General features: G+C 43.7%; 1 long non-coding RNA gene across 1 annotated transcript in view; it reads left to right on the top strand.

The window, feature by feature from the left end:
* Positions 1 to 5,423, top strand: part of LOC147579807 (uncharacterized) — a 43,389-nt gene extending 37,966 nt beyond the window's left edge. The window contains exon 3 of the long non-coding RNA XR_015252139.1: positions 5,295 to 5,423. This is a non-coding gene — a long non-coding RNA (uncharacterized LOC147579807). The remainder of the gene's footprint in view (positions 1 to 5,294) is intronic.
* Positions 5,424 to 13,627: the final 8,204 nt, after the last annotated feature.

Raw genomic sequence — 13,627 nt, 5'->3', positions numbered from 1 at the left:
TTTTTTTTTTCAACGTTTATTTATTTTTGGGACAGAGAGAGACAGAGCATGAACGGGGGAGGGGCAGAGAGAGAGGGAGACACAGAATCGGAAACAGGCTCCAGGCTCTGAGCCATCAGCCCAGAGCCCGACGCGGGGCTGGAACTCACAGACCGCGAGATCGTGACCTGGCTGAAGTCGGACGCTTAACCGACTGCGCCACCCAGGCGCCCCAACATTTCACAATCTTTTGATCAAATCAATAATATAGCAAAAAAGAAACTCAGGGACAATGAAATAAAATTATTAGCCTTTTTTTTTTTTTTTTGGTTTACTATAAGGTAGTATCTATTTTTACACTATTATTCCCCAGAATCTATTTTATATCCAGGTTACACTATAACTCTTTAGCTCCTATCTTACATCTAAATTATTTTCTCTGTCATATGAAGACTGACAACAGAATGTGATTCATGGCTAGTTAGTTATCCCATTTTGTATATTTTGAATACAATCAAACAGATTAAAATTTTAAAAATTGTTCAGCATTTGAGATGTACAATTGAATATATGTATTATACGTGTATGCATATCCATAATATATATATACATGTGTAAGTTATATGTTTTTACAAGAATATACCCTGTATTTTCTTTTTTTTAATATATGAAATTTATTGTCAAATTGGTTTCCATACCACACCCAGTGCTCATCCCAAAAGATGCCCTCTTCAGTGCCCATCACCTACCCTACCCTCCATCCCACCCTCCATCAACCCTCAGTTTGTTCTCAGTTTTTAAGAGTCTCTCATGCTTTGGCTCTCTCCCACTCTCACCTCTTTGTTTTTTTTTTTTTTTTTTTCCCTTCCCCTCCCCCATGGGTTTCTGTTAAGTTTCTCAGGATCCACGTAAGAGTGAAAGCATACGGTGTCTGTCTTTCTCTGTATGGCTTATTTCACTTAGCATCACACTCTCCAGTTCCATCCACGTTGCTACAAAGGGCCATATTTTATTCTTTCTCATTGCCACATAGTACTCCATTGTGTATATAAACCACAATTTCTTTATCCATTCATCAGTTGATGGACATTTAGGCTCTTTCCACAATCTGGCTATTGTTGAGAGTGCTGCTATAAACATTGGGGTACAAGTGCCCCTATGCATCAGTACTCCTGTATCCCTTGTATACCCTGTATTTTATAATATAAATGTCACGTCTTTCACCCCCTGATCGGAAAGCTTTCACATGTTTCCCATCTCAACCCTTTCCATGGCCTTCAGGCTCCACAGAACCCAAATTGGTCTATCTTTTCAACCTCATCTTTTACTACCTTTCTCCTAGCTTATTTTGTTCTGGTGACCTTGGCCTTCTTGCTTGGATTCAAATTCCGAAGTTTGGTACTGCCTCAAGGCCTATGTATTTGCTGTTTCCTCTGCCTGGAATACTTTCCTTCCAGACATCTGCCTGTCTCATGCTTTTGCTTCACCCTGACCTGGGTTCAAATGTCAACTCCTCAGAGGCCTATTTGGCCATTCTATCTAAAACAGAGCCCTCCCTCCACTTCATAACCCATGACTTGCTACCTCATTGTTCTGTTTAGATTTCCTGTTAGTACTCATCACTACATAAAATTACATTCCATACTCATACCTTTTCTGTCTCTGTCTTTCATCTACCTTGTTGACCACAGCATCCCCAGCTTCAATAAGACTACCTGACACACCAATGACATTCAATAAATGTGTGTTCAATGCATGAACTCTACAAATGTTTATTGAGTTCCTACTATGTGCAGACACTGTGGACTTAGTTTTGTCCTCTGTGTGGAAGATTATACTATTGCCTGGCACAAGATGTTGAGATAGGGAGTACTGAGGACAGTTAAGTTGTTTAGATGGGTTTGGTTTGAGATACCTTGGACTAGCAGGTAGAGATGGAGAAGGGAAGTTGTAACCCTGGTATGGAAATCAGGGCCTCTAGAGAGATAGGCAGGAATGTAATAGAACTTACAGAACTCTACACAGGGACTGACTACCAGTCTGTCCAATCTGGGATTCTATCTCTGATGGGGAGAGAGGGGGTATTGAGGGAAGAGTGGTCATGGTGGTTCATAATATCAATAGTAAGGTCCATCCTAAGTGGAGCTTTGAGTTATGTGGCTATAGGACCTTTGAGTAATTGTCTGTCCCCAGAACCACAGGCTTTCTCACCATCTCCCTGATGTCGGACATTCCCTCAGGCAGGAAAGTGGCTCACTTGGTTACCAGAGGGAAGGTAGAAAGGCAAGCATTCCCCCTCCATCTCATTCGAGAGACATATAGATGACTTATACTGGAATTTCCCAGATGCCAGGTTTTGGGAGTTGGATGGAGAGAGAATCTGAAGTCTGGGGCAAAGAGCAAGGGAAATAGGAAGATGGGTCTAGAAATTTCATATACTAAAGAGCACTAACTTCTGACAAGTCATTGCCCACAAATTTCCTATATAAAAACTGCCCTGGGGGTGCCTGAGTGCTTCAGTAGGTTAAGAGTCCAACTCTTGAGTTCAGCTCAGGTCATGATTGTGGTTCCTGAGTTCAAGCCTCACATCAGGCTCTGAGCTGACAGTGCAGAGCTTGCTTGGGATTCTCTGTCTCCCTCTCTCTCTTCCCCTCCCCCACTCACTCTCTCTCAAAAATAAACATTAAAAAAAACCCTGCCCTAACATTCATATAACACTTCATAGCTTATAAAATATTACATTGAAAAGTCAGGTGCTCCTAAAGTTGCATCCCACATGTGGGATCTCTGGAAAATTAACCTCTACTAATGTCCTCATTTATAGACCACAGTAATAACCTATTCCTCATGGTACTAAAAGAGACAACTTATGTAAAGTGCTTAGCCCACTGCCAGCACATGCACATTCAATCAGCATTTGTTTCTTTCACTATTTCCTTTACATTATCTCGCCTGAAACTCACACCAATTCTGGGAAGTAAGTTTGGCGGGTATTGTTATCATCCCACTTTACAGATGAAAAACCAGGATCAGAGAGATTTATTCTGACTTTCCTAAAGCCATACAAATTTCAAATAGGAGAGTCAGGATTTGAATTCAGGCCTTTCACCCTAAGTTGTCTCCTCCCACCTCTTGTTCTTCTCTGACCATGTTGGAGTGTCCCATGGCGGAGACAGAGTTCACCACAGGTCTGTCCTGTAGGTCAGGAGGATGCTGCCATCTTTGCTTTTGTTATAATATGCTTTTGAAAACATATAGAAGCAGAATGTCTGAAAGCTGGACAGTGGACTTACATGTTATCAATGGCATTCTGATCAAATTATATAATCTGTAATTACATCTTGCCTTTTAGACATAACCTTTGTGTCTCTATTTCTAGCGCTTCACTTGCCTTTAATTTCACTTTTCCTTCACGGTTGAATGCAGACTTGGCTGGCTGGAGAGCCCTGAGTGGCCAGTCAAAGCTAATGGTTCACCTTTGCCTCCATTGTCCTAAGTTTATGAGACTTTTCACTTTCTTACTAGTATCAACACTTTCCCCTTCCCTTTCCTGATTATTAAAAAAAAAGTGGCAAATTGAACACAATATTTATTTTTTTATTTTATTTTATTTTTCAACGTTTATTTATTTTTGGGACAGAGAGAGACAGAGCATGAACGGGGGAGGGGCAGAGAGCGAGGGAGACACAGAATCGGAAACAGGCTCCAGGCTCCGAGCCATCAGCCCAGAGCCCGACGCGGGGCTCGAACTCACGGACCGCGAGATCGTGACCTGGCTGAAGTCGGACGCTTAACCGACTGCGCCACCCAGGCGCCCTGTTGAACACAATATTTAGACCATTGCACAGCTGTACTGACAATGGTAGTGATCTTGCTGACTCCAATTGGTGAGTGAAGGCATGGTCATTTTTCCATGGCTCAATGGAGTCGGCTAATTCCCAAAACCTAGAAGGGTGACTGGTGTGTAAGGCACTGAAGATTGTGCTGCTTGCACTTTAGAAGGGGGGATGTGGGTCATGAACTGCCTGCATTGTCCTGAACTCGTGTCTAGCCAGGAGGTGGCGCCCTTTCGCTGCCCAGTTGATAGTGGTGGGTCCATACTGTGGGGAGGGAAAAAATGAGCTTCTGTAGCTTGGACTGCCGTTTCAGAGGCTCTGAGACACAGGGCCCAGGTTTGCCTCTTCTAAACAGCCACATAATGCACTTGATGAAAGAAACTGCATGGGGCCTTACTTCTTCAGCCACCAGAGCCATTTCTCTGTCCCTTCCTTCTAGAGATTCTCTTCCCTGAGAATGAGCAGTGGGGTCTGGGAAAATGATCAGAACGCAGCCTTGTAATGAAGGTGAAGGGAACTGAGAAAGATGACAGATGAGGAGCTGCTTCTTACAGTGCTTGCTTCTCTCTCTCTCTGAATCTCCCTTCTGCTCTTGTTCTGAAGTAACAAAGTTGTCCTGTATTTCTGCACACAGAACTCCATCCCCAGGCAGGCTTGTGACCTGAGCTGCTATTTGCCCTAAACCTCTTTTGTTTTAGATAGACTGTGGGGGATCTAAGGTCTAAACTGGGAAGAAAGGAACGGGAGAAATGAAAATCAGAGAAGAACAGGAGGAAAGAGACAGCCGAACAGACATCAGAGAGAAAAACAGAAAGACAGATACACAGAGAAAGACAGAGATACAGAAAGAGACAACGTGGGACATATGCGAGGGTGGGGGCACTGATTTGGAGGCAGAAGGATAGATCTGCATCCCAGCTCATCTACCTCAAGCTCTGTGAAGTTGGGAAAAATCACCTGACTGCTCTGAACCTCAGTCTTCTCATCTGAAAATGGGAATAATTTTACTTCATCTGTATCACAGTGATGAGGACCAAAGGGAAAGCATTGACACTCTAGTTACCGTGGCTATTACCTGATGTCAAGCCAGGCCTTAAGAGAGAGGTTGTGGTCCTGGCATATGTTGAATCCTAAGGGTGGGCATAAGCGCTATCAGAAGCTCTGGGAGAAAACTCTAGTCCCCTGTATCCTAATCCTATTTTCCCAGAGGATTTTATAGCAGGAAGTTTTCCTGGTTCCAGCTCCTGGGCAGAGAAGCCTCATTGCCCAGGGTGGCATTGTGTGTGTGTGTGTGTGTGTGTGTGTGTGTGTGTGTGTAGGCACTTCTAGGTTACTCTCTTCCACACTCAACACTCATAGCTAACATCTTATTGAGTTTACTATGTGCCAGGTGCTTTTCAAAGTGTGCTACATGGATTAACATTTAATCTTTATAACTGTCTTATGAAGTAGGGACTACTGTTAACCTCATTTTTACAGATATTGAAACTAAAGCAACAGACAGACAAAAGGAAATTGCCCAAAGTCACACAGGAAGTGGCAGAGGAGATTAAAACCCAGGCCATCTGATGCTAAAGTCCTCATCTAACCTTTGTGTTATCCTGCCTCTCCAGGTAGGTTTTGGTCCCTTACCCTCTCATCTGGCAGGAGCAGCAGAAGGCAGCTTCAGCGGAGACTTTAACTGGCATATGCATCTCATTCTGGGGAGCTGTCCCTGTACTCAGGGTGTTGGGGGTGTCCCAGCTTGTGATGCATCCTGATCAGGTCAGAGGTGCCATCATTCCTTTATCTTGCAGCGAGGTGGCGATTTCAGCACTTTGAGATAGATGGGGAAAAGGACTTCACGTGCCCTTTGTTCCTGTTCAAATGCAGCACCCAGACAGGGTCTAGACACTACCAGCCTTCCTGCCTCCAGCTTTGCTTCTGGAAGTGAGAACACCTGTTGTCTGAAAGGTCCTGGACTCTAGAGCTGGGCTTGGTTATACAGCGGTTGGGAGCAGACAGCGGGGTTTCCAGTGCAGTCGTTCCCACAAAATGAAGGGTACTCCATGATTTTAGTTACTTTCTTTGGTGCAGAAATTGTGGGCCGATAGTGAAATCCAATAACAACTTCAGTTTGCCTTGTTTAATATTAGAAAGTGGTATGAAAGTGACCAGGTGAATGAGAATCCAAAGAGGCATCAAAGAAGGACTTTGTAGTTACCCTCATTTTGCTTCCACACAGATGCACTTGATACTCATTGCCTGAAAATAAGGTTCACGGTCTATTGGTCTCATTTTTCCCTGAGAGAAGGGAAGACTTCCACATGGCCTCCTGGGAGATCTAAAAGCCCCATGTAGGAGATCTTCTTGAGGGCTTCTAACATACTCCCTGTCCTGGTCTTCTTGGTTTTTAAAAGAAGTTGCTGAGATTCTCTATTGCCTGCATTCTACCATGTTTGAGAACATCTGATTGTGCCCTTCATTTGAACACAGTCTTCTATAATTTGTAAGTATGTTAGACTTGCTTTCCCTTAGACCTTCATAGACTTCATAGACCTTCATAGACCTTACAAGAGTTGAATGTTTCTGTGAGAAGTCTGGAGCCAGTCCGATTGTTTTCTCTTTTGCTTATTCCATTTATTCTTTCTTTTTCTCTGAGGTCTAGTGCTTTAACTAGGATGTGTTTTCTTGAAGTCCATTATAACTTGTTTATTTTGATTATTCTTTTTCTTCAGCAACTTAACTAAGCTCTATTTTGGTATGTATTACCCTGGAATAATTGTTTTTGGTATATATGATGTACCATCTTGTTTGCTGATTCTTGCTTCATTTCAGTGAAACTTTCCTATATTATATTTCAAAACATTTCTTGATTTCTATTTTTTTTTTTAACTTCAGGGGCACCAATTATCCTTAAGTTTGACAGTCTTTGTCCTCTGTACCTATCATTCCCTAATTACTTCAATCTCTGTTTTATTTTCTCCTCATGCACTGTGATTACATCAGGCTTTCCCCAATCCTGTCAGTTCTATTTTTCATCTGGGTCGATGCCATTTCATTCAGCTGCTCCTAATTTATTCAATTTGTAATACATTTATTTTAGTTTGCAATTTGTTTCTTTAGTTCTGTGACATTTCTTGTAATTTCATTTTATTGTTCTATCATGTTCTGTTTACTGATTTTATATTTTCAAGTTATTCTATAGAATAAAACTCTCATGGGGACCTAGTTCTGTTTGTTGGGTTACTTCCTCTCATACTCCAACTTAGATTAGATTGGGTTTATACTCTTTCTCTTTCCTCTTATTTGTCTCCCTGGAAAGATGGCCAGCCCCAGTGGCCCTTGTTGCTTCTGCTGAGGCCCCTGGTGTGATGGAGGGGCTTCTACTCACTGGAGCTTTTCTAGTAGCTTTACCTAGATCTGCCTCCTTACTCTCTGAGGCCATACCTCCCCAGCTGTAGGATATTGTGAGAATTCTCAGGAATCCTTGGACTCAATTACTTTCCTACATTTTACCTTGTTCAGAATAATGTAAGGAGCCAGAATATTCTTTTGTCTTTTCTTGGCTACCATTTTGGGTTTCTATGGTACAAAGTTCTACTCCATTCTTTTTTTTGATTGCTGCTTGTGACTTTTTATTGGTTTGTTTCACTTTTTTTTTTTGCTTTATTTCATTGAGTAGAGAGATTCTGTGTACTTGCTCTACTTAGATGATTCTGCCCAGAAATCTGACTTATTTTTATAATGAGAAAAAAATTGCTATATGACTATTAAAATAAAACAAAGAGATCTCAGTCATCTCTAGTTTCCTGACCAACTGTTCAAGTATACTTTTGAGTACATTAATATCTGCCTGCAAAAATAAGTTGAATAAACTCACCCATTTTAGCTTGGCTGCTTCTTTGAAAACAGACTGGGACAAATCTATAGAAAGCAAAGTTGTACCACATTTTCTCTCATTACATGAGCTTTACCTTCTCAGACAGTTCTGAGACTGACTTCAGAAAGGGCATCAAGCAATGTTTAAGATTTGAGTTTGCATTTCATAATATTGATCTTAGCTAACATTTCTCTTCTTTTGGTGCAGAAACTTTAGAGAGTTTTTTCTTCATCCTCTGGGAAACTTCAGTTATGCTCTCAAAGCCTTTCAGATGATTAGATGAAGCTCACTCACATTACCGAGGATAGTCTTTACCTGAAGTCATCTCATGATAGATGTTAAGTACATCTACACAACACCTTCAACACAACACCTAGATTAGTGTTTGTTTGGATAACTGGGTACTGCAGCCTAGCCATGTTGACACATCAAACTAATCATCACATATGGGGTGGGCAAGTGGGACAGCAGAAAGGCAAGATATCAGAGGGGTTGATATCAGAGGGGTTGGCATATTGCTCCATCCAGAATTTAATAGGTTAAAAACATTTTCCCACTCCTCCACTCCAGCAGACACGACCAACAATGAGAACACTCACATTTATATAACTCAGCAAGTGAGTTCCTTGGAAACACTCACCATAAAACTGTCCATGCGAAGGTGTACTGTGGGCAACTCCGTACGCTGTATCTCCCTGCTGGAGACTCATAATACACGTCACCATATTGAAAACCATGAGAAATCCCACAGCAAAGAAAGTTATTTGTCTTTTTTTGTTGTTGTTGTTAAATCCAGCTTTTCCCAAACTCATTTGACCATGAAACCTTTCCATTCTTTTCCTCATGTGACATCTATCAACAGAACATGCTTAGGGAAAGTCTGGCTTAATCTCCTCTCCCTAAAGTAATAGTTCAGTTTGCTTGGGTACCACTGAGGTTTCCCTGATAACACACACAAAAAAACAACTTTTTCAATTGCTTGGTGCACATAAACATTTCCTGCTTTCTCGGTGTTCATGAAAAGTACAAGATTGGCTGACACAGGAAAGTGGAATTTTGCTGCTTCTGTCTTGTATATATGACAAAGTGTCTTAAGAGATAAACAACTCAAAATCATTTTCACCAACTCTGAGCAAAATGGTCTCTAGGAAAGTGTTGTTTTGCATATCACTCAACATACCACAAGGTATCCTCAGGAGCTTCAGTACCCCCATGGGAAAGCTTGATCTTACACACTTGTGAGCTGGTACCCCAGGCAGCAGGGAGCAGTGATGCCAGCAGTGTGCAGTTGATCTCCTCCAAAAACAAATTCCTCAACTAGTTCTTGAGCATCTGCTGAAGGCTCGACACAGTGCATGTGTGTGTGTGTGTGTGTGTGTGTGTGTGTGTGTGTGTGTGTGTGTTTGTGTGCACATGGGAACAAATAAAGAGCTAATAGTTTGAGTTAATGGACTTTTTGGGTAGGATTTGATTTAGCATGAAGGAGTCCTTAAATAGTAGTACCTTAGACAAGCCTAGGGTTTATTTTTTGTGCATGTGACCTAGTCTGTAACAGCGAGAAGGGGGTTCCAAGGTGAAAGGGATCCAAGCTCTGTTTTGTCTAAGGTGTTTGTCTCATCTTATCATATAAAGTGGCTTAGAACCACATCCTCATTCTAGCTAGGAAGGAGGTGGAAATGCTGTCAAGCAGGGCACATTCTCTCTTCTTGAGATTCAACTCAGAAGTTTCATACATCACCTACTATATATCCCATAAGTCACATGGCCACATGCAGCTTCAGTGAGCGGGAGGCTGAGAAACATAACCCTTATTCCAGGTGGCCAGGAAAACCAGCAAAAAATCAAGGGTCTTGTTATTCTGGAGAATGGGAGAATGGATTCTGGGGAACAAGTAACATTCTATTCTACAGGGTTATGTAAAATGTGAAAAGACATTTATTAAGCCCTCGACTTTTTCCAAGCAAGGGTGCACCACAGGCCTTTCATTCCAAAGACTGGATAAAAAGAGGATTTGGAGTCCAAGAGCTGAGAACCACAGGTGAGTAACATTTATATTTCTGGGTGGATTGGAACCATCCTAGGATACCAAAAATTTGAGGCTAATACTCTTGACTGTTTTCAAAGTACTATCAAAGTACTTTTATTTTTAATAGCAACTTAACTTATTGCATTATAATTACTTTTGAGTGTGGATGTGTCTGCCTCCCCAATTATACTGTGTTCCTTGAGGGCGGGGACTCTGTTCTGTGTCTGACTCATGGTAGGTACTTAGTAAACATTGGCTGAATCCAGTGTGGGGAGTTAACACCCACTCCCATTCCCCCTCCTGACTCCAAAATGACCCGAACTCTGAACTTCTCTTGTGAATTAATTAGAAGAACTGGGCGGGGGGAGAATCCAAATATTAGCTGGAGATTTGGATTCATGGCATAAAGTCTATTCTTGGGATCCCTGGCTGTTGGCTGCTCGCTTACTGAATTTAACTTCATATGGGGAATATCTGCTCTAGCTTCTGGGTACCACCCATTCTGGCTATCCATTACCACGTCTCAAACTACCCCAAAACTTAGTGGCATGAAATAACTGTTATGCTCAAGGACTCTGCTGGTCAGGAATTTGGAAAAGGGACTGTGGGGATGGTTCACTTCTGTTCCCCAAAGTCAGGGCTTCAGCTGGGAGACTCAGGCTGACTCAGCACCTGGGGGCTGGAATTACCTGAAGGTTTCCTTACTCTTATGTCTGACAATGGATGTTGGCTGTGACCTTCACTGGGGCGGTTGCCAGAACATCTACACGTGGTCTCTCCTTGTAACTTGGGCTTTCTCACAGCCCAGTGACTGGGCTCCAATGGTGAGCTTCACAAAAGATAAAGCCAGGTAGAAACTGTATTGCCATAGTTCAAACTTAACTTGGGAAGTCATGCAGCATCATTTCTGCCATATTTTGTTCTTTGTGGCAATCAGAAAGGGACTGCCGAGATCAAGAGGAGAAGAAATAGATTCTACCTCTTGATGGGGTGGTGATGGTGGGAAGGTTCTGCAAAGGGCATGAGGGATTGTAAATATAGGTGCAGCTATTTTTTGGGAAATACTTTATCTGATGGGTTCATCCAGAGGACTGAAGAGTGAGGATTCTCAGATTCACAGAGGACTTCTGGCAGGATGATGCCATCAGCCTTCTTCCAGATGGGCCCAAGAAGAGCCAGGAGCATTGGCAAAATCTCTGCATCCCCCTGGCATCCTGACAAGCAGCATGGGGTGGTGGAAATCTCCAAGTGGGAGTCAAGAGGTGATCTGATTATTGTGTGATATAGGATAGGCTACTTAATCCATCTGAGCTTCAGTTCCCCCTATCTGACAGATGAGAAGTTTGGATTAGATTCATTGTTTTCTAATCCCTTATAGGAGGGAAGGATTTTTCTCCTTTTAAAATTTGTATTACTTCCAGGGCGACTGACTGGCTCAGTTGGTACATACAGCATGTGACTCGATCTCAGGGTTGTGAGTTTGAGCCCCATGTTGGGCATGGAGACTACTTTAAAAAAAGAGAAAACAAATAAATTTGTATTATTTCCAAATAAAAGTTTAGGGGAACCCAATATATGAGCTGGATAAAGGTCATTGAAAGGGGTTTTGGGGGATACCTATGCCCACTTATTCCTTCCCACTCCTTGAGGATTCTCCATGGAAACTCAGTGCTCCTCAGAGAACATTTGGAAAATCTTTGGACCAGGATGTTTCCTGAGGGTCTCTAGGATGGGGTTGGGTGAGAGAGGAAAGACCCCTCAACCATCTCTCAGATTTTCCTCAGAGTAGTTTGTTTCCTTCCTGCTCCCTGTTTGAGTCCCCATGGCCACCTGTCAGCCATCTGACACTGAATTAAGTAAGTGTCTAGCAGGTGATCTGGATGAGCCAAAGTCCCACAAGTACCTGGGGAAAGCACTATTTAAAGAACTGGGGTATCTACTGGTATTGTTTGAATTTGAAGCCCTTACAGCCTGTAATTTGTGCTGGACCAGCCTAGTATGGGGAGAGATTGGGACTCTATGCCAATGGTGGTCCCACATTTCCACCTTTGGGGCCTCAGCTGGTGACTCAGGGTGACCCTGCAGTTAAGAGGTGCCCTGGGTTGGCTCTCATGGTCCTTTGTCTTCTCTGCCTCTCCTGTCCGCTTTTCCACCGCTGTCCCTCCATCTGTCCCCTCCCTTCCCCCTTCCCAGCCCACTCCCACCCCCACTTTTTCTCTCCCACATTCTCTGCTCCCTATCTTTGTCTCTCCATCCTGTTCTCTCTTTAAAGAAAAAAAAAAAATACACAGAGCGATTAGATTTGCAAATGAGCGGGCAGGAAACTGGGAACAAAGGGAACCAGAGCCGAAGAGGGAGCAGGTATAATTACTGTAATTAACTCAAGCAGCAGGGACACATCCCCTAGTCAGTGGTTGCTGTGAGGCACTGCAGGGGAGGCTGAGGGGAACTGGGGGCCCCAGGAAACTCAGACGGCTCCCTGCTCCCTGGGGCTTAGGCATCGTCTTGCCCCCCCCCCCCCCAGGAAGCTCCACCTGGAGCAGGGGGGCGGGGTGCTGTGCCAGGTTCCATCTCACCGCCCCCCCCCCCCCCCCCCCCCCCCGTCCTGGCCTCACAGAAGCAGGGAGGAGAGGATCCAGGCTCAGAGGACATGATATGGTCTCTTGCCCAGCACAGTGGAGCCAGAGAACAAAGCCCCTCTCTCATCTCTTAACTGGACACTTAGCTCTTTATCTGCTTTAGGACATCCTGAGAGCCTGCTCTGCTTAGCTGGGATCCAACCATTTCTAGAGGCTTTGGAAGGGAACACGTCTCGAAACTGTCATTTCTGTGTCCCCAAGCATCCCCAAGTATACACCTCTTGAGGCCTTTCAGGGCACCTTTGCAGCCTTACCTTTCACCACTGCCCCTCATCACTCCATCCTCTAGCCAGGTTTGACCGTGGGCTGCACCTTGAACATGCCCACGTTCTTCTATTTCTGTGCCTTCACATGTGAGGCAGTCCCTTTCTTGTGGTGCTGTACTTTTCTCAAATGCCAGTTGGTAAAAAAGTTATCCACCTTTTGAGGTATGATTGAAACTAAAGCTGCTTCTCCAAAGTCTATACTTATCTCATCCTTCACAGAAGGCCATAGCCCTTGTCTCTTTTATGGACCTCACCTCACTGTACTCCTGATCTCCTTTACTTTGAGGAAGGCAGATAGACCCTGGCTTAGGATTCCTGGGGCTTAATAGCAACCATCTTTGGGGCTCTGTGTCAGTAAGACCCCTTTCTCTTGTCAGTAACAGAAACCCCAATCAAATCAGCATAAACAAAAGAGGAAATTTGTTAGTTGGAATAACTAAAAATTCTGGGGATGTTTGAAGGTATGGCTTTATCCAGGAACTGAAACATCAGATCTCTCTCCCTCCTGTCCCTTTTCCTCAGTGTGGGTTTCACTCTCAGGCCCCTCTACAGCATGACCCCTAGGATCTCCAGGCTAATAACATTCTTAGAGCCAGCCATCCTGGGGAATTTTTCCTTCCTAATGTTCCAGCACACACCTGAGATTGAGTCTCATTGGGTTGGATTGGGTCCAGAGCCAGTCATTGGGTTGGGGGAAATGAAACCGAGTGGTTGGCCAGGCTGGCCTCAAGTGATCCCTAATGGAATCTGAGGGAGAAGTCAGGCCAGCCCTGTCCAAACTACATGGTTCCCAATGGGGAGGAGTGGTTCCTTAAAAGAAGATAGAAGGACATAATAGTGATGCTGCACAGGTGGAAACAGCAGGTGTCTGCCACTGACAGAGCACCCAGGTGAGGGCCCAGCTCCTAGAAATATCCTTTCGTTTTTATACTCAACCCATCCTTCAATACCCAACCCATGTCCACCAGCCCCATGATGCCTCCTCACCTGCTCTAGGGGCCCAGAGTCTGTACCACTTC

Source organism: Puma concolor, chromosome B3 (assembly GCF_028749965.1).
Source record: "Puma concolor isolate L17-30 chromosome B3, mPumCon1.1.hap2, whole genome shotgun sequence".
Lineage (NCBI taxonomy): Eukaryota > Metazoa > Chordata > Mammalia > Carnivora > Felidae > Puma > Puma concolor.
Note: the sequence above shows the minus strand (reverse complement) of the source record. Positions and strands in the feature narration are given on the sequence as shown.